Genomic DNA, 22,177 nt, shown 5'->3' on the forward strand with positions numbered 1-22,177 from the left:
TTGTCTTGGCATTTATTTTTCAGCTGACATAGTTGAGTACCTGCTGATTTGAATACCTTTTCAGATGCAGGCAGCAGCACTGAGGAACATACAGAGTTTCTGTTCTGCAAATCTTTAGTGTTCAAAATACATAGAGAACCATGCTATGTTTGAATTATACTGTTAAAGTGGTTTTAAACATCTTGTATTTAATTCTGCTACGTAGAACACTGTACAGTAGAAATCCTGTTAGCAAATTAGTACCTAGTAAATATCCTAAAATCAAGGAGTTCTGGAACAGACAGTGTGACTTGTGTGTGCTATGTCTGACAGTTTTGATTCTGTGATGATCAGGTGAGTTCATATTAGATATTTTTCCAGTCCAGAGTAGACAGTTGACTCCATCCTGTATAGGAAGAGTCTGTTTTTGTCATGAGGAATTCACTTCATTATGCCCTGATCTTCATTTTCATTATATCCTCGGACATACAGTCAGCAGATGATACTACGTAAAGGCTAGCCAAGGTTCCGTTCACACAAGTAAAAATGAGAAGTGGCATCAGAATTTATTTGGGATTTAGGTTCTGATGTAATAACTTATGAGAGTTTTATTTTATTAGCATTAAGCCTGTATTTGAGTGTGCATTACATCTTCGGTAGTGTCGAGGAGACCTGAATCTACTCTGCTGCCTTTGAAATATAACCAAAAGCTCATGTATTATCAAAAATAAAATCATTCTTTCTCATTCTTTAGGAGTGGTTTGTGTCACTATTGAAGTACTTCAGGATGACAGAAGAGACTTTCATTTGTGCCAGCTGAAATAACTGACGTCTTCACTTCTAAGAGTGAGTTTAAGATTCGGTGATATATTAAAGCTTACATTGGTTGCACGCAAAGCAAGGAGAAAAAGGGTGATGCACTTTGTTGGTAATCTCCCTGTTAGAAAGAACGGTCAAGTCTGAAAATGGAGGTAGTATAAACTTGGGAAATGTTGAGAATTCAGGTAAAATACTTTGGGTTAAAGTTAACTGGCAGGTCTGAAGCATTTGAGTGATTTAAGGAAATGTAATTGCATTAAGGCTAGATGTCCTCTTCAAAACAAGAAATGGGAAAATTCCTTAAATTAAAAACCACCAGTCATGCCATTCTCTATACTATGTTTTGAGGGGGGTGGGAGGAAAATCAGTGTGTTTGGCATTGCCAAATCTGCACTATTGCTGGAGAAAAAAAGTTTTGTGCAGAATTTTGCCCAAGCACACGATTAATTTTAGCTGTTGTTCACAAGACATCACAGCTTGCAGAGAACCAGCATAATCACTGCCTCGCAGCTGTGCTGCTTTCCAAATTACTTGCTCCAGGGCTGGAGCCTTCCCAGTAGATGAGCAGGTAACTTCTCAATCACAAATACCTCGTTTGCCCTCTGCATGGTTTCCCACCAAAAAAAGCAGGAGAAGGCATGCTATGCAGCTAGCTCCAGCTCTGCAAGGGTGAGATGCTTACTACTTGATTTTGCTTTTTGAAATTCCCTCTCTTTCCCTTTTACTAACGGCTGGGCAGGAAGACTGAGAGCTTAAGGGATCTGACATCTATGACTAAGACAGTTAATACGCTGCGTCATGAAGCTGCCAACGGGAGCCAGGTAGCAGTTTGCCTGTTAGCATTACGGAGCAAGAAATTGACGGGTTTTGGGGTGCGTCCTTCCAGCATCAGGAGCTGCTTTGCAATGTTTTCAAGCTGCAAGCATACCAGGCAAATGCAAAGGATTATTCCCCCTCCCCTCTCAGTCCCCATTAGTTCCCAGCCCAGCCTGTAATTTGGCAAGATGAATGAAGTGTTTTCAGAGTGTCATCACTCCTGCCTCTGGCAGCTTTGCTTCCCCAGTCTGCCTTTCGCCTTTTGGACCTGTCACTCAGCCCTTTGGCAGAGGGGAAGAGGGGGGAGGGAGGAGGAAATCATCTCTTTGCTAATCACCTATCACAGGCAATGAAATCCCACAGGCTGCGTGCCAGCTAGGTACATTTCAAAGGGAAATGGAGGGGGGCAAAGTGTCACTCAAGGCAGATATTTATGAAAGATGACAGTTTGCAAATATCTCAATCTTGGACAAGGCTGCTCCAGTGACACAGAGGAGTGTAGCAAAATTGGAAGAGTCAGCAGCCAACATTTATTTCATCAGGACCTGTCCAATCTTCAGTGATCGCTTGACAGTCTGGGGATTGCTGGCACAAGCACGACCTCTTTCTATTGGTTGCTTTCATTTAGTTTGCATGGATCAGTCTAAAGAGTTGTAATAAATATGTAAAGGAGGATAAAAGGAGTAGTTTTGCAGAGCTGCAGACTCAATGGAAGAATGTTCACAAAGCTGTGCTACCCTTTTTAGCTATGCCAAATAGGAAGAGTAGTAATTACGCTCCTATTGATCGTTACTGAGTGGAAACAATGAGATAGAAATGGTCCCATCTCACTCATGGAGGCCCCTTGCGACTCATGAGCTCTCCCACTGCCACCAGCAGCTGCAGCCCTTCTCCCTTCTCATGTGGCACATGAGGGGCAGCCTTCAGGTTGGGATCTAAAGTTTGCAATTTTCACAGCGGCCAGTTATGTGTTTTAGAGCCTCTTTTCCACAATTCCATTCCAATAGGGAGATTCGACCAGGCCTGGCTCTCCCAGCTTCCATGCGATGCCGCCATTGAGTGAGGCACTGCTGCATATGGCCAGCCAATCAGAGGGCTCCATTGCCACCACATGACCACTCTCAAGGTTATATTATCCCGCCCCTCAGGCTTGTGCTGGCAGCTCTGGTGGCCATTTTGAGCCACGTGGTTGGAGTAGAGGAGAGGGGAAGAAGGGAGTAATGAGGAGTAATGAGGGGCTTCCCATGTGGTAATGCAGCTGTGTGTGAATGGGAATGCACTCGTCAGAGGCAGCAAGGAGTTGGGACACTCTGGGAAGCAGCGGAGCAGAGCACCGAGCAGGTAGGAGGCAAAAACTTATTGTGTTCTTAGTGTAAGGGAATGGGGCTGGAGGTTTTCCCCTCCAAGGAGGAGAGCTTAGCCCATAACCCTTATGGTGATACAATATAGAGCTTCTGAAAGGAGAAACTGCCATTGTTTTGAGTGCAATTAATGATATTAGTTCATTTTAAGATAGTGGAGTCACCATTCTACCAGGATGCTCATGTGGTTGTATCTTCTAAAATGAGCAGTGAAATGAAAGTAAATGTACTGAGAGGTCTGTGTGTGTCAACTGTGACTGTTCCCCAAGTGTTCTTCAATATAAGCCTTGGTTCTTGCTGGGTTCAGTGATGTTTTTGGGTATGCTGAAGTGGTGTGGAACCTAAGGTTAGCATCATGCTAGCCAGAGTGGTAGTAGTTGCTGTTGTCTTCATTGTCTGCTGTGCTGGTGTGACGAATCTTCCTCTGAGGTTTTCTCTTGGACTTTCTGTTGGCAAGGCACAGGAAAGCTGATGACGTGAGGGAAGATTCTTGCACCTTCCCTCTAGTACAAATACCTTTGCTAAAACAAGTGATTCTTACAAAGTGATTCCTAGTGATAAAAATAAAGTGCTGTTAAAGACGAGTTAATCATTGCACACCCTGCAAGGAGCAGGAGGAGGCTATTCCAAAGTAATTGAAGTTACCTTCATTATTCTTACTTTCAATTACATTTCAAAATCAAATAAGAAGTTGCCTTTCAGACAGTTTCATGATCTAAATCCCAGTTCTGTAGTTTCCACTTGATGCTCAGGCAAAACTTCTGCTTGATTTTAACATTTCACAACTTTTTGGAAGAAACTTACTGAAAGAAAGAAAGAGACTAAAAAAAAACTTTTGGTCTTTGAAAGAGAAGAATCTCAATCTGTCCCCACAAACACATGTGTAGATCTTGGAAGTCACCCTGTCTGTTATTGTAAAATCTATATTCAAGCAACTGCTTTTCAGGTGCCACCTTGACGCCAATTAAGCACACAGCTGTGCATCTGCTCATGGGTATGACTGGACTAGATTAGTGAAGTGTTTGTAACTTGGTCACCTCTGTTACTGCAGAGTAAGCAGAATGATTCTTAATAATTACTTAACATTTAATGAAGGAAATCAGTGGCTGTGTCTGAACTATGTAAAGCAGGTGCAGAATCTAGTTGCTTATTAGCCCTTGAGGGGGTAGTTGGCTGAATGTTTTCAGGGCTGGTAATGTTAGTATATGCTGAAGCATGAGGAGGTGTTCTCCAAAGTTGTTGGATCTGGGGTGCAGTAAGAATTTATATAAACTGGATTGCATTTAACCACAAATGTACCTTCAGATGACTCAGAACCTGCATGTCTGTGACACATACCAGTGCTTTAGTCCTTTGAAATGCCTAATTCCTTGCAGAAAGAAAAGAAACTTTAAAAATAATAATAATTGAATATCATTCAATGGAATTCATCCCACAGGACAGAAATTCCCATACAGGTCAGGAAGAAAATACTGTCTCTTTTTCTGAATATCACTTTTCATACGGTAAATCCCTCAGAGTCTTTATTGTGGAATGAATAATAGATTAATCATTCCTCTGTGTGCAATGCCGAGGCTCTCTAATGTCACTGATTATTCTATATTGAATAAATAGTGTTGCTAGGTTGATATGTTTAAGGCAAATGAGATGCTTATTGGTATCCAAGAAGCTAGTTAGCAAGATCCATTTTCCTCCATTGACTTCTACTCATGTATTAATGAGGTTCAAAAATGTCTTTTCTGTGTGTATCAGATAAACGTGCCTTTGTTATTCCCTAGAAGCACACAAATATTTGCTCCGTTTATATTTGTATTAATGTGTCAGTGAAGCTAAATTTTCAGAAAGGGTATGAATACCATATCCATTAAGCCACTTAAAAGGTGAGTTCTGCAAAACTATGCTGTAGTTGTTGCCATGGCAAATATCCATATTTAGGGAATCGTGTGGTATCAAATCTAGCGTACAAGACCAAAAGACTCCTGTCTCCCCTGACTACTGTCACCTACCTGTATGTGCTTAAAAAGTTTTAATGGCTGAATGAGCAGTGTATTGAATGGTAATATAGGAGTGTGATGTGTGAAAAACGCAGTACTTCCCAGGGAACGTGCTGAAGGTGGAAGAGAACAGTGAAGGATAAGAGTTGAATGCAGCCCAGTAATTGGTGGGCATTACTGTCATGGTTCTTGTGGGTAGTGTTGTGTACTTTATTCTCCCTACAGATGAGTAAATATACTCCTGGACTTGAATTCTGTACAGTTTTGTTGCACTAGCCCTTCTCCTTTGCCCTAAATTAGTCTAAAACAGTTGTTTTCTTCTCATTTACATGTTTTGTTGTTTTTTTTTTAACTCCTCTTTCCTTGACTTCTCCAGTGATATCTACAGGTGTTCGGATGGCTGTTAGTCTTAAGGACCAACTGATCTTGCAATTATAATCTTAACGTAGATCTACTTTACCACTTAATCTTTAATTACAGGTAGTACTAGGTGATCTTTTCCATATTTTTTTAGTGATTCTTAGTTTAACTTTCTTAGAATGGTTCTAAATGTAGTGATAGAAATGCCACCTGATTTTGATGTAGAAGTTGGGAGAAGCTAAAAGTGACAAGAAAACTGACTGAGAAAGTTTGGAGGCTTTCTGTGGTGTATGAAGAGCCAGACTGCAGATGCAATTTGTGTTGCCTTGTAATGGGCAAGCATCTCTAAATCAACTTATTTGTTTTCCTTCTATAAAGATGCTGTAGAGCATGAGTGAATTAGGATTTGAACTAGGTTTGCTTTTGCCCCGCAATACTTTTAAAACAAAACAAATAGTGGATGTGATTTTGAAATCAATACATCTGAATGTTGGCTTTGTTTGAAGGCTTCGTGTGGTTAGATGAACCGAATGAAAGAAAACCAATAAACGTGCCTTAAAAATAACCTAATCAGGTCTAGTATCAAATCCTGACTGACTTCATGGCTGTTTTGAAACATGGACATCCTGGGGCTGAATGGAGAATGAATTACATGTGGATGCTGGGAAGAGGGAGTAGAGATTAATATATAGAAAGCCAAGAAGCTTACTCCTTTTCTTCACCTGCCCGAAGCAAATTTCCTGGAAACATCTGCAAATGCAGTATAATGAGAAAGCAGAGCTGGGCCCATACTGTGCAGGAAGTCTCAGCCTTTGTCTGCTGCACTGGATACAATAATATCAGGATGGAGGCAGAACGAAGGGCATCTCCATGTATAAATCCAGATCCCTTTCTTCTTTTGCTGGTGAAGGGAAAAGGGGAGACCAGGGAGCAGGTTGAAGAACACCTGGGAACCATATGAACCATATGGAATTTACTGATATTTAATTAAAATCTTGTAGCTCAAACATTGCAATAACTTAGTAAGGAGTAAAACTTTACTGGATTCGGTGTAGCAAAGCCTGAGAGTATTTGCACATTGCCTAAAAATGGCGGTTGTCTTCTAATGCAAGCTGAAAGAATTGTTGTTTCTTTGTGGCTCTGATCCAAATCCACAAAACCAGCAGGGGAGCCTCTGGCCTCCAGATCAGGTCTGAAGCCTGGTTGGTATCTCAGAGCTTCTTGGGTGTTTTGAAAATGTATGGGATCAGAAGTGTCTTTTTTTCTTTCTCCAGACATTGGAGTGCTAGCAAAGAGTCGTGGTCAGACTCCTGTAACTGACACTTTTGTTTGTACTTAATAGGTAAGAATGAGATTGATTTTGATTTCCAGGTATAACTCTGTTATAACCAGACTCATGTAAACCTGTTTGGGGGAATTCCAGATGGTGGAAGTGTCATGAGAAGAAATCTACGGTCAGCATGCACAAAAGTCTGGTAAAATATCAGGACTCAGGGATTCAGATTCCTGACAGAGCAGTCAGCTTCAGTACATTGCTTTTCCAAGCACAGGGTGACTTCTTTGAAAGAGAGGCTTTCCTCTGTAGTAGACCAGATACTCAAGCTTTTCTTGTGTTTGCCAGAAGGGATCCTGTGCCATGCTGCGTGTTCCTGATACAAAGACAGAACATTACTAAATGTACATACTAAAATAAGGTTTTAAAGTACATTCCAAACAGATATTTATCTGACATGGAAGTTCCAGAAATAGTCATTTTCACTATTCTCAATCTAGTGTTTTATCAGAAACGCGAGGGAGGAAAAAAAGCAAGGAAGATGCATCCTCTCTCCTGTGATTTTTATGTCAAGCAATTAGAATTAACCAGCATCTTGTAATGTCATCAAACATAACCTGATTTTAGCTTGTTTATCATCAAAACTCTGAAATTCAGGAAGAGATCACGAACCACAGTGGTATCTGTGGGTTTTTTTTGGCTTTCCTTGTGGATAAAGTATTTCTTGTTCTGTGGTCTGGGATCTGGTTCATACATCTTGAACTGAACACTATATACAGACTTGCTTCAAAATTTCTTCTCCTCTGAAGCACCTGAGCCAATGTTATGATCTGTTGAGCCAAATGCAGTCTACATTTTGCCAATAAACTGCACTTCAGTAAGTGACCAGATCTTACACATGAACCTTGCATAACTTACAGAAAATTGGCAGTCGTGTATTACATGAGCCTGTTTCAAGTTACAGTACAGTATCAAGGTTGTAAATATAGCAGTGTAGTCCTAGAATAACATGTTGTATTTTCTGTGATGGCTGGCAGTCTTGCAGGTACTTAAAAGAAATGCGTGCCTAATGAAAACCAAGTCTATAGAATGCTTCATTTCATTCTCCTCTCCTAAAATGTATGCATTTCACACAGATGCGTAAGGATATAGAAGGATAATTACACAAAAAATCCAAAAGTGATGGTGTGCTCATTGCAGGGCATGAAGGGGAGAAAACTCCTGGGTCTTTGATTTTATTTTATTTTTATCTGTATGGAATTACATAAGTCTAGTTCAAAGAAAAGCAGGATATGTGGCAATAGCTTGAGATTTTTGTGATGGAGATCAGCAGCTCAGTTTGAAGAATAGTTAGAAGGACACTCATGGAAAGGTTATTCTGCAGATGAAGTGGTTGCTGTTAGGATTTCTTGAACACCTAGGGCAGGAAAGCAAAGGTATGTTATATCCCTGATTTGATTCCTCAGAAGTACATAAGATAAATTACATCTAATGACTGGCTTTCGAAAAGAAAAGAAAGCAGGACTGCCACCAGTGTCTTTGAAATACACTTTGAGAGTTTTTATCTGAGACTTAACACCCGAGTAGTCCACTGGAGCTGGTCAGAATGGCACAGATGAATGTAAGGGGAGGGCAAGGATGACTAATTGAAAACTGGGAGCACTTTGCAAACTCTATTACATGAAATGTGAGTAGTGTAACACGGCAGAAACAAGGCAGCGGCTGGTGTAAGCAGTTAATTGTGTTGTACAGTGGCGTGTTAGAGCAGCACACTTTGTTAGAATCTGATCTACTGCCATTTCCATCCTCCTCGTTCCTTGATGACTTGGGTTACAGAGATGACCATTTGGGTGAGAGTGTCTCTAGGGAGCCAGCTTGCATTAACCTGGACATTTCCTCTGTTTGATGTGCCTTTATCACACTGCAGTGGCTCTGGTTATTTTTTTACTAATGCACAGCAGTGATTTGTTAAAAGAGAATTTATTTAATTCAGGATGAATATAGGCTTTTACGTTAAAAGCCCCAGCTAGTCTTTACCTGTAAATGAGGAAGGATTATTTGTCTGCTAACATCAGTGTCAGCTGTAGGCCAGAAGTGCTGTTTTCCGTAAATATCTTTTAGAGTTCACTTATTATTAAGGGGGAGAGGGGAATGGGAGAGCAGTCGTCTTAGCAAAGTTACTGAAACAATCGGGTAATGGTTCTGCAGCACTGTGGGCTGCTTTAATGCTCTTGTTACTGTTCCAGAAGGAGCTGCAATCACATACACAATTCCAGTATTGCTGTATCTGTATTCCTCTCTTTGCTTTTGTGTCAAATGTGTGCTTGCTGAAGTTCAGGAAATACCAGCTTTTATTCTAGTGCAGCCCTAAACTTTTCTCTATTTCGTGTCTATGCTCTCACTTTGGAAGTAGTTGGTGTTGTTTGGGTGTGAGAGGTTGTCCTGAATTTTTGAATTGCAAAACCTCAGCTACATGAACTAATTGTGAAGCTTTGCAGTTCTTGAGAAGTACGTGAGTTCCTTCTTTTCCTCATTTCTCTCACAAAGCACTTCATAGAGGGTCAGGAAAACTATCATCTGTTTGCTTGCAGTGCAGGCATTGATAATTAAACGTGCAGAATATTTTGGTACTCCAGAAGCATGTTCCAAAACAACCAGCTTTGTGTTTAAGAAATAGGAGTATGGTAGGATGTTTTGACTTGGGATTAGGATACAGGACTGTGTGTGAATTTTTGTGTGGGTGAAATAGATAATTTGAGGCTCTTTGAATATGAATGCAGTAAATTAACAAGTATTCTTTCTGGGGTAGGTTATGGAGCTTTCAAGACCAACGGTTCCTTCAAGACCCCTAGGAGTAATTCGAATCAGGGCCAGATGCTGTAACCCTTAGCCCAGAGTGAGAAGTGAGCTTTCTAGTTGTGGATTTTCAGATACTCACACAACTGTGTCACCACAGATCTGCTCTTAAGCCAGTTGAATTCTGCTTTTTCTGCTGTTTTGCTGGATACTGTCTGTAGTCACAGCTGACTGCCTGTGTAAGCATAGCAGTAAGTTTGGGTCAAGGCCATCATCCCTGTTCCAGGAGAAATACAAATAACTGAATAGCCAGGTAGTGATAGGTTCATTGTTCTGTATTGATGTACCTATGCTCCTGATTGCATTTCTCGGATGGAGCAAGTGTACTGCCTGAGGTCTCGGTTGTGTGGGTTTTGATTCACTTTACTAACAAGTCCCTTCACAGTTAAGTCCTGTATAAGCTGTTCTGATGCACCTATAGGACATGTGAGCTAAGCAGGGAAGGACTGGCTGTGTGTTGACTTGCTGAGAGCAGAAAAAAGTTGAAGCCTACGTAATGTGCAGTTGCACACTTAGCTCCTGCAGTGGAAGTGCTGCAGCTCGTGGTGCTTGTGGGAGATTTGTGGGAGAGGGAGTAGACTTTTCATTAATCTCTCAGTTCGGTTTTCCCAAGTGCATAATCAGAAAACAATTTAATGCGATGAAATAATTGAGATGAAGTACTTTTCTGACAGGTGGAAAGTGCAGTATTATATTACCAGTATTATTTTGTACATGGGACCGGATTGCTCGCATTTCAAGCGCTTCTGCCTGCCTGTTGGCTTCTTAAAGCAGAGCACAAAGTCTTGTTGGCCTGTTAAGAGCTGTGGCCTTGTCTGACAGGAAGGTGTGTGCAATAAAGCTTTGATTCACAACAAAGGACACAGCAGAAAAATGTTCTGTGAGGTACAGAACTATCAGGTTCTTCCTCTACTTGCCTGTGGATCAAAGTCATGCTTAGGAGCAATGTGTCACTTCTTGCCATGTGGCCATCTTGTCTGGACCTTGATGGAAGTTGTACACAGTGCAGTTATGAGTGCTGAAGCCAGCCATGGTGAGGTTCCAATGAGGAATAAAGTATATGCTTTCCCTTACGTGGTTTTTCAAAAATGAATTATGCTATTAAGTGCCAAGAAGAAAATTAGCTATGAGCTTTTAAATTTAAAATGATCCCCTTTTTAATTGTAAAACAGTGGCACTTAACTGCTATTGATCCAACAGAGACACATTAGGGAACCGGGTCACCATAACTGTTAATATTCACTGCTTAGTGAAAGAGCATCAAAGGACATTTTAATGTCACAGACTTTCTTAGGGAGTTTTTAAAGAAAGCTTAAATCGGCCAGCCTATGAATGAAAAGGACATGAGGTAGACAAATGTAGAAACAAATGTGATAGCAATTTTCTGCTAATCAAATCATAACTCAGAATTGATTTTTAGGCAAAAGCTTATGTCATATAGATTTCCAAGGCATACCGACATTTACAGATCTAGAGTATGTTTTGTTTTTTTTTTTTTTGTAGACTGGGACTTGATCAAAGGTGGTTGTCAGAGAAGGAAGGTTTAGTTAGTCTCAGCAAGTTCTTGGCCACTGTCTTACTCCTAACCTGGAAACTACCATTAAGCAGGGAACTCCTCCTTTAAAGGCATATGTGGTTTTTTTGTGGATACTGTGGTGAAGAATCTTGCTCTGAAAATCTCTTGATGTGCCCACCCAAAAAATGAAGTGCAGGATGTGCAGTGTTATCTCAGAGCACCAGGTGGTATCTCCATGTCTTTTTGCAGCCCCTTGCACAACATACTGGCTTTCCTAATGTTGGGTTAAATTTATCTGTACCGTTCATAGTTAAGGGGAGAGAAGAATCTTAAAAGGAATAATTTGCCCTTGTTTGAAAGTGACTGCTTCAAAAATAAAACTTTCTTAAATACAACAACTGACACGGAGCTGAAAAGGATTGGATATGATTAGGGAAGTTTCTTCCATTTAAAATAAAAATAAAGCAAGGTAAATGCCATGCAAGACAAGCAGCTTTCTGCCTTTCAGAGGCAGCTTGGAGAAATCTTTTATCCATGAAGACCTTATACGGGAATTTTAAATGAGAGGATGCCTTTATCCTATAGGATGGAATTTGATAACTAGGCTCCATACCTCTTTCACTTGGGGTGATTAGGTCTCTTTCACTCTTGGGATCTGTGCAGTGCATGGTTTGTGAAGGAACTGATAGTTCTTGTCTCTGTTGTGAAGACAGTGTGGTTGTAGGAGCCCTCTTGGGACTCTTATAATGATCAGTACAGAAAACTCAAGTCTATCCTGGAGCGAGAAAGAACATCGTTTAATGAAAACGTTGTCTGTTATTAATAGAGTGATGGTAGAACTGAGGAAGAAGCAGGCCTGGGGGGCCTGGGGGTCTTCGGCTAAGTGTTTCTACACTGCTGCTTTTTTTTTTTTTTCTTCTTTTCTTTTTTTTTTTTTCCTTCTCAACCCCTGGAAAAGAGCAGTTACAGTAACCTCGAGGAAGAGATACAATCAAGAGACAGCCCAGAGCAAGAAAAGGTCTCTGTTGTTTTTCAGTGAGGTCATTTGTAGTTCACAAAGCAAGGTCAGAGGGATGAGACTGCTGCAGGCTCTACACACAGTCACTATCACTAAAAGTTAAATTTTCATTTTTTTTCATAGCTGTCTGGCTGTATTTTGTTGGGGACTGTGTAGGTCTCTTATTACAGAGCATCTTATCAACAGTATGTTCCATAACAAGCAAGTGTGTTTGCCTGACTTCCAGAGACTTGTTTTGTTAATCATACTCTGTGAAATCAATTAGTAACCACACAGGAATGGGTGCACGTGGGACATTAACCTATAAACTAGCAGAAAGATAGACTGAGATTACAGCTGCTCATTCAGTGAGCTTGCTGGATGATAACTAGCCCAAGTCTCAGCCTCTTTCTGTCATTGTTAGGTCTGCATTTATTTTTTTCCTGCTAGCATCCACTAGAAAAGAGAGGGATTTTAATGGACCAATGGGCAGGAGACCAGTTTCCCATACGACTGATTGTATTATAAGAGGTACTTGAATTATTCAGAAGGTGTTCCTGTTCTTGCATATGGGGCATGGTAGAGTAGATCAGCTTAGCTGAAATCAAGATAGGAGCAAGCAAGACTTGGATTTGTTTGCAGAGATACAGGGAGAAAATATGTCTCAGTCTCTAAGCATATAACACACATCCACAACATTGGTGAATGTAGTAATTTTATTGAGGAAAAAGCTTCTCTACACATTTAGATGAAAGTGATTTGCCATCTACAGGGTTTGTTAGTCCTATGCCAACCCTTTATATGTGATACAAGTAACCCATAGTTTAGTTTGTAGGTGATAAATATGATTTGAAATAGTTTTTTTGAGTGGTGTCAATATTGAAAGGTGTTCATGACCATGTCGGGATAAAAAAATATTACTTAAATTTCTCTGTAACTCTTATTTAGATGCTAAAACTATAAGAATAAGCACCAAGGAAGTATTTACTTGATTGTTATTGTTTGTTTCCTTTTCTGAAGAGACACAGTGTGAAGTGTATGTGCTTAAAATCAGACATATATTTAAATGTTGTGTTGTACTGGGCTGGTATTTGGTGGACCTGAGCTTTGCAGAGCTGGACTCTGATATGTTCCAGTGTGTGACTTATTCGTGTTTCACAGAGGCTATTCAAGGAGTTAGGTACCACTCTGCAGGAGTCGATATGTTAGAAACTGGCCCAGAGTTTGATAAATCATTTTGAACAGATGTTTACTATTAAACTGTATCTAGCACACTGCAAATACTGGAAATACATTGGGCCACAAAGTATGTGAGTGATATTTATGTAATGCCAGATTGCACACACATGTTGGTGAGTACTTACCCACTGGGAAGTCTCCCTGAACTTACTCAGATGAGCAAGGGCTTGCAAGACAGAGGGGTTGCACAATTAAGCCCTCAATAAATTGATTTATAAGCAAGCCACCCTGAGAATGCTCCAGGGGGGTCTACAACAATATCATATATTTTCTTCCACAAATTATAATTAAAAACACTCTTAGAGCTCTTCTAAAAAATAAAATAAAATGGAAGCCCAACACAAAAAGCAATGATTCTTAAGAGCAGGGGAAAACAGTGTTAGAAATAAATAAATGAAATGCAGTTTGGGATTAAACAACTTGACAAGGGTGATGAATTGTCATTTACAATCCCTCTGTCTCTCTTTTGGGTGGAGTTATGGCTTTATAGATGAAACGATTTGAGCTGCTAGGACTGTAGGTATTCTAGAGTACCATCATGTCCTTAACAGTCAGGGTCAGGATTGTATGTGCTCTGCTCCAGACTGAAGAATGGCAATACAAGTTGTAAAGAGCTGGAGCAGCACCCTGCTGAGCAGGAGTCACTCTTGTGAGTTATCGTTTCCTCATAGAATCTGTTGAGCTTCCTTCAAAAGGAAAGGCTGAAATTGGCATCTCTCTGGAACCAGGTCTCATCCTTTTTCTCGTTGTTTTGAATAATACTTAGAATGCAGTGGTGCTTTAATGTGAAGGGCAGATGAATATAATAATTTAGCAAGAAAGATACTTGAATGCTGTGTGCTCGTAACTTGCTCCAATAACATATTGGAGATAATTATATTAATAAAATACCTAAAAGAATGATCTCAAATCTTAAATATTCATTGCAAATGATTCTATAAGATTGACAAGCAAATCCTACACAGACTCTTAACATATCTGCTCCTTCATGCATACACACACACAAGATGTGGATTAATAATTAATTCATAATCTGCTTTTCTCAGGCAAGAAGCTTCAGGCACAGGCAGGAAATGCCCTCAGGATGGGTTTCTCATGAGGAGCTGCAGATGCTTCAAATGGAATAACTTTTCTTAAGTATCTGACAGCAAATCTGTTTGAGAACTGAGTGTTTTGAGCCACTGTCCACTAAAGCTGAGTGCAGAAATACTAGAGTTTGTGTAATGCATACTTCTATAGAGAGGGAGAAATAAATATTGAAAGCTTTTGTGCTTTCTGTTGGAGGGGGTTGCATTTAGGTGAGAAAATATGCGTGTCTAGGGTTAGGCTTAGAATAATGTAACACATGGCCTCTGATTGACTGCAGAGTTGTAATCCAGGTGTTGTGCTAACTGTTTTAATTGTGTGGTGTGGTGCATATGCCTGGGGCTCAAATTGGGAAGGGAATTGGAAGGAAAACAGTGTTTCTCTTGTTGAAAAATGTAATTAGTTTCATAAATATAGTAGTAGACAAAGGAAGGGGAAAAAACAAGATCACTTTGTTAAATGTTTACCAGTACACCCTTACAGGTGCTTGCATGTGCTGAGTATTTAATGTCAGTGCTATAAGAAACTGTTCAAATCCGTATATCCCAAAATGCCGTCCTTTAAAATGATGAATATACTTTTTCCCCCTGTATTCTTGCCCAGGAAACAAGTCACGCTGTTCCACCTTTCTGAAGTTACAAAGGAAGGTAATGTGCAATTTCATAAGCAGAGTGTCCAGCTCCCATAGAAACTGCATGAGACATTCCTTCCTCTGAAAAAAATGCTTCTCAGTGTCAAATTAGAGTCAAAAACCAGTGTAAATGATCCACGTTTTCCTCTGTAATTTGTGGTGCTCCATTCTTAGAACCGTTTCTCGCCAAGTTTGATATACATTAGACATATATACATTATTATATCTATACATATTTTAAATGTATAATAGAATTTAATTTTCAGAGGTTGTCCTGCATGCTAAAAGGTGCTGCTATCAGGAAAGTTCTTCTGCTGAGTTTTGTCATGCTTCTTTCCAAAATACTCCTTGTGCTTCACCCGGCTCTCAGACGAGGCAGACACAGTGAATTTCTCTGGGTAGATTTTCACCATATCTTGATCTCTTACTGTGTCACTTCACATTTGCATTTTCCACAGTCTTCAAGATGATAGCATTCAGATTCTAGCTCTGTTCTTGTGCCTAAATCTGATCATTTCCTTCAGATTCCTTTGTCAGACCAGTCAAAGTGGTTTTGTTGGGTTGCTTGCTTGTTTGTTTGTTTTTTTTCCACCAGAGACTTATAGAATCAGGTTGACATTAACATATACTTTGTGTCTAAACATCTAAATATTAGACCCAGCTTTTTAAACAACTTCAGCTGCTGAGTTTGGTGTGTGCTGTTCATTTATTTCTAGTATTTTTTGTTCTGGCTATTTGTTGTACTGGTTCAGAAAGTCACAGAAATCTTCCAATGCTAAGCCAAGGAGCCTAAACACATGTCAGCCTATGAGGCCTGATGATCAGTGAGTCATTTCCTCATTTGGGATGAATCCCAGGGAAAGTGCTGTATCAGGGTATTGATAGGATCTGAGTGAAGAAGCTTCTGCTTTGAGTATTCAGTGGTGGATCAAATCGTGTGTTGATGCTAATCAAATCATCAATTATCACTGTGAGAGAAAGTATATTTCATAATCTCTTTCACATAGACACTTGAAAGAATAGAAGAAAATCCTCCTTCTTGATTCTTGGAAGGCACCTGCACTTTCTTAGCTTTGAAACAAAATTACTGCAGAATATCTGTAAAGTCCAACCACTGAAATAGCACTGCATACAATAAAGGGAATACTTGGATAGAAGATGACCAGCAGCTTTTGGAAGAATTTGCAAACTGACTCTTCTTACAGCCTTCTTGATATTGAAATGAGTGGCTTAGCCTGCCAGCCAAGCAGTCTGAAGGAGGAAAAAAAAAAAAATAAAGCGGATTCGTATCCAAAGAAAAGACCACATTGCAGATGCCTTGACAGAAGACACAGCTTACATCTGCCTTTAGGATCCAGAAGCTGTGGAATGTCTGAAAGGGAGGGATGTGTTTTGGCAACGTTACCTCATCCATGTGTCAGGGGAAGCATTAACACCATACTTCCATCCCTCACAGACATAGATTGATGGAAGCAACATTCTTGTAAACAAATCACAAGGGGCCACCTCGCTCTCCTCTTGCTTCTTCTCACCAGGCATATCCCACAGAGCCGTATGTCTTCAGCTGTGTTAGAAGCCAGGCAAGACAGAACCAGTGCACTGACACCATAGGCAGCCAAAACTGTCGTGTTGATAGTGCTATTTTTCTTCAGTGTACTGGAGTATATGGGTTGTCTTTGTTATCACAAACATGTGCTGTAGAGAAAGCTCTTCAGGCAGGAGAAGGGGGAGGGAAGGGGAAAAGAATTGAGGGAACCAAGGAGTATTACTAGAAAATAACATATAACATTTAAGGAAAGAAGGGAAAACATCTAGAGAAATAATGTGTACAAGAACATGCTTGCCTTTCACATGCTCTTTGTGATTTATTTTACTCTGTTAATTACCAGCACAGTTGTTGTCTTGCAGTTTCTTCTTTAGATGAGCCAGCAGCGAAGCCATGATGTGGCGTAATGTAATACAGACTTTTGCACTTCCGTAGCATCTTTCATCCCACCCATCATAAAGCAGCATATCAATAAAAATTGATTTCTGAACTTGAAAATATATTGCATTATTATTTCATAGGAGCACCCAAACTTTCCAGATCTGTATGAAGGAATGGTGCTGTCTTTGTAAAGCAAAATACAAGATGCAAGCAGAGGACAGCCTTGCTTCTGTTACTTCATTTTGAGCATCCAGGCAGAATCTCTCCTTCTGAAAACTGAAGAATTGGAGGCTGGGGTTGGGAGTGGGAATGCAGTTAATTTAAAGCAAGTGCTGTTTGTCTCAAGTGGAAGAGATCTCTCAAAACTGTTTGGAACATGCTGGTGCTTAGACACTGCCGGACCAAGTGCAAGTGATCCTGCTTTCTACTGTGGAGCAGTGCAGAGAGAAGCTGATAAAGAAACAGGATAGCATGAGTGCCTGCAGTGTGCTTGTAATATATTACTGCTGTTAGTAAATGTTGCAGCTTCTTTCAGAATAAATACAGATAACAGCAAAGTGATGCACAGGAGCAGTTTGGTGCTCTCATGCTATTACACCGGTGGAGTATTAAACTGTTGGCAGTAATGTATGTTAGCAAGTAGCCTGGTATGGCTGGGTCTGTCAAAACAGTGAACACCTTGCATCCACCCTCCCACACTTTGAAGGGCTGCTTTTGGCCTTGTTCTTTCTAGTCCCATTAGCAGCTGTAGTGCAGTGGGTGCGTTGTGGCACACATCTTCTGCTTAATATGCAGCCAAAGGAAAACCAGTTAGCACAGCACAAAACCCCACAACTTAAGCCAAAGCACAGTAAGCAGGATTAAACAGAAGCATGCTACTAAAACCAACTGAAATGCTAATGTATATGCATTTGGCATCAGTCAAAGGTCTTTCAGCACTGCATCCAAAGCAGCATGGCATATGCAGTTTAGTGGGTTGCTTGCCTGTTCCCTCAGTAACTCTTGAATCTCCTGGTAAATTTCAACTATGTTTGATGTTAGAGCTGAGATCTCAGGCACTTCGGCCCTATGGGTTGTGAAAACACCAGTGGGTGTGTAGGTAAAAAGCTCAAGTCAGTGACTTTTCTGAAGGTGAAGGCAATGTTGCGAGTTCAGCTGTTTTGAAAGAGACCACAGGAAACTCACGAGGTCAGTATAAATACCCCAGCAACAGGAGGAACTCTGGTTAAGGCTCACACCTTATTAGACGCAGTAGAACCCAAACATGAGACAAAATATCACAGGCTTCATATGGTCCATTCCTCACAGAACAAATTGCTTTCTTATATTGCAGTCTGTTTTTGTGGTTATGAGGTGTAACTTTTCCATGTCCTCCCACTTGCACGCTGGGTTTTACAATGCCGAGAAGGGCTGTGCTGCTTTGTGAAACTTCACTGCAGGTGGCAAAGTTTGGAGCCAGGAAATACAGGCCTAGCAGGGAGCAACCTGCACGTATCTATTTGCCCCGTGCTTAAGCCAGGAGGATGCACCTCAAGGGACCTACAGAAGGCAGTAGGTCCAGTTTTCATCTATAGCCTTCGCTTCAGCACAGCATTCACTGCAGTGTAAAAATACCCCAGGATCTTAGCGCGCTCTCTGCTATTTATAATCCTTGTGAGATGCCAGACATGTGCGTATATCAGTATGACACTTTCAGAAAGCACTGCTGCTATTTTAGCAGCCCTCTAATGAACAGCGTGGGCGAAGCCACCTAGACAAGCTGATTGAGAAAAGTGTTGCTGAGGGAGGGCTGTGGTGTTCTGCTGAAAAAAAAAAAAACCACCCACCGCACAACTTTCTTTTTTTTTTCTTACACTGTTGCCATTAAGCATGATCTTAAATGGCCCCTTTCTTCCTGGCAGAACTCCTTCCCACTCTCACGTGGTACCCCTCCCCCAAATGTCTTGATTAGTGGCTGTGTGTATGCTGGTCAGATTCTGGGATTAATGATGGCTAATTTGTCTGAGGTTGGTACAGCCTAGCCAGCAGGCTCTCTACCACCAGCTTTTGCTGCCATATGGGTAGAAGCAGCTGTTTCAATTACTTTCTGTGCCCAGATGTGTCAGACGAGACACCAGTGCTCTGCGGGGTACGCTCAGCCGCTCGGCAGCTAATTACTTCAATCGCGTGTCGAAGCATGGTGCTGTATACTGTAAAAGGGGGTTTTGAAAACAGCCGAGTGCCAGCTGTCATTATGCCTCACATTGATGTGAGCCTGGTAGTCTGTGACAAGATTTTAACTTCAACTTTCTGGGGATCTTAATACATACAGTGTATGTGGCTAATGATGAGACCTGTATCTGCTTAGTGTGTGTCTATTTGTGTACATACATACTTCTGTTGCAAATGTTTACTGCTTAACAGAAGCTAAGGAATATAGGCTGTGTACTGTCCACGTATTCAGAATACTCTCAGCTGGTGTGAACCATCTCTGTTAACATCAGCAGTTCCAGACCCTCACACCAACAGAGCATTTCCTTAGGCTGTATATGTAAAACCTGGTTTGTATTTTTATGTTCTCACAGGCAACAGTGTGACGTTGGAGTCATTATATATAACATAATACAGTCTCATTGACATAAGATAAATGAGACAGGGAAATCAGGTCTATCAGATTAGTGTGGCAGTCTCATTTTAGATCGTACTTGCCACACTCAACTACTTTGCTTTGATCCTCTGTTTTTTCCTCAGCATCCTCTTAGTGTCAGCCCCTAAGTTTTGGCATCCAAAATACTCTTCCTTCAGCAGGAATTATGGCTTACAAAGTTCCTTCTTTCTTCTGTCACTGGCAGCTGATTCCCAGCCTTGTACACATGCCTCCTCTTGGGTGCATCAGCAAAACCACAGAGCTAGATCTCAGCTGGATCAGAGAACCTGCTGTTCTCTAGAAGTGTCTGGTTGTGTTACCATTATTACATTGTTTAACGTAGTACATTTTTCCCTCAGCACCCTTAAACACAAGCTGCATATACTCTGTTGGTTTAAATTCATATTTTCATTTATTAAAATAGAATTCCCTGAATAACATAAATTAAAATGTAAATTCAAATCAAGCCTCTGTCCTCTCCTAGGTGAGAGCCTCATAAAAAGGTTAATGGTGCAGTGAGTAACGTCAGGAAGGTGTTGCGGTCATCTGCGAAGTGATCAATGAATCCAACTGATATTCAGATTAGTGGAGCTGGTTGAGGGGAGGAGAGTGGGGGAGGGAGAAAGAATGAGGAAAGAATCTGTTATAAATACACTTCTTACACAGATTACTACGAGCAAGTCTGAAAACAAGTGCAGAGCAAAGCATTTAATGCAGTGCCTTTGGCATTTTGGGCAAATACTCTGTAATTTGGGGTAGTTACTAACATTATCATCATCATCATAATACATGTATTTAGGAAAAATAAACATTTGTTTTGTGCTAATTCTATGGTAATCAGGGTGATTGTACTGTACTTAGCTACTGTTTGTTACCATGGTTATTTCTAGTGGTTCTTGGTTATTAATGTCCTCCAAGATTCAACAATCTTCAGTAGTATTTCAGCTCACTTTCCTCCAATAGGCATAAGTATCCAGGGGCTTGGGGTTTCTCATTCTAATGATCTGTCACAGGGCTTTATAAATAAAAATAGATTTGCTTCCTGTCAGACAAGCACTAGACACTGGCTTTTTGCTTACACAAAGGTTGCTTTGCTTCAGCCTAACAGTGTAGAGGCCCTGGAGTTGAGTGTCATCTATCTAAGCTTTATTTATATTGCCAGATGGGTGCAGAGAAGCCATCCTGTAAAGGGAGTCAGTCATGCCCATGTGTTTTCTCCAGTCTATAATCTGGTAAAGATGGACAGTGTTGCAACATACTTGCAAGTGAAATAACGGTTTGTCACAAAGAACAACATAGAAACACATTTTTCTTAATGTATTCTAGAAGCTATTTTTAGTCTTTCAAATGAATTTTAAAAATCAGAACAGTATAGTGGCAAATAACTTCTCCCTCTTAGGATGATGGGCATGTTCTGGGAGGGAATTAAGAATCAGTTTTTATATGCAGGAATAAGTTAGTGCTGCTGACTTTTGGATTAATCCAAAAATATGGATATATTGTCTTGTCTATAACAGAAAAAAATGTAGTACATATTATTTGGGAATTTTCTGTTCGACATTACACATTGCAGTGTCTTGAGATTGTTATGTGCTGTATGAAGGAGTGATAAAATCCCAGATACTTCCAGACAGGATGGAAGACTCTTACAGCAGAACACCTTTGTACAGATTTATTCCTGATGTGATGCGTGTGGTGTCTTGGAACCAGAACAGTTATTCTTCAGATAAATGCACCCCTTCTTCATTGATTTCATACTGTATGATTGTCTAATATAAAAATCGGATGAGAACATATTCAGTAGGATTACTGCAGATATCTATGTGTATATGATAGGCAGGTTGAGACCTGAACCAGATCAAGTTTGGATCTGATACAGGGGCTTAATCCAAATCTATCATTCTGGTTCCAGTGTTAGAGCAGAAAAGTGATGGGAACAGGAGGGAAGGGGATTATGGTGAAACCTTTCTGCACTTTCACCCACTATTTGCAGCTACACAAAAGCTAAGAGGAGAGTAATTGAGTAATTACCCTTTTTTTTTTTTTCTTTCCCTAACAAGGGGGCTGACTGCAACATTTATATATTCATGCCCACCTGATGCTTGATATACTTTGGAAGTATTAAGTTGAGGCCAGTACTGTTGAGATTATCTCTAGATTTAGGTATTCACATAGGTCCTAGTTCTCCCGTCATCACCTGACTGTCAGTCTGTTGAAAATGGTATACTGCAATAATGGAAATAAAATCAACTGTAAGTCAGAAGGAAATCAAGCCTGTTATTGGAAAGGCGTGGTTTTCAGATATGGAGAACTGCCCATCTCTCTTTGTAGATGGACTCTGGTTGTTGTAGGCAGGGTTGCTTTCTGACACAGCAGGTATTGTTTTAACTGAGTTGTAACTGAACAAATGAATTGTCATCTGCTGAAGTGGAAGTCAGAAGTATAAATGAATTGCATATATGTGACAGTTTTGAAGTTTAATAACTAGACGAAAGAGTGGAAAGCTTCCCAGAAGTATTACCCGGGGAGAAGTCAAGAATTATCTAATGTGGTTAAATAGGTTAAAAGGATATCCACATCTTGGGTTTTGATCAATGTGGGATTGACAAGTTGAATGAGGAAGATGTAGCCCTAAGCAGAAGCTTGTATTTAGGATGAGCTGTCAACTGAGGGAAGAACAGGCTAGAAGCTGAGCCG

At 40.5% G+C, this 22,177-nt stretch overlaps 1 long non-coding RNA gene across 3 annotated transcripts in view; it reads left to right on the forward strand.

The window, feature by feature from the left end:
• The first annotated feature begins 628 nt into the window (after nucleotides 1–628).
• The window catches only part of LOC107318880, a 76,497-nt gene continuing 54,948 nt past the window's right edge, over nucleotides 629–22,177 (forward strand). For 2 of the 3 annotated variants that reach the window (XR_001557569.2, XR_004308545.1), the window contains exon 1: nucleotides 2,776–2,955. This is a non-coding gene — a long non-coding RNA (uncharacterized LOC107318880). Of the gene's footprint in view, nucleotides 826–2,775; nucleotides 2,956–22,177 lie in introns of those variants that run through there. The other variant, XR_004308544.1, reaches the window with a different exon arrangement.

The sequence above is a fragment of the Coturnix japonica genome, chromosome 10 (genome assembly GCF_001577835.2).
Source record: "Coturnix japonica isolate 7356 chromosome 10, Coturnix japonica 2.1, whole genome shotgun sequence".
NCBI lineage: Eukaryota > Metazoa > Chordata > Aves > Galliformes > Phasianidae > Coturnix > Coturnix japonica.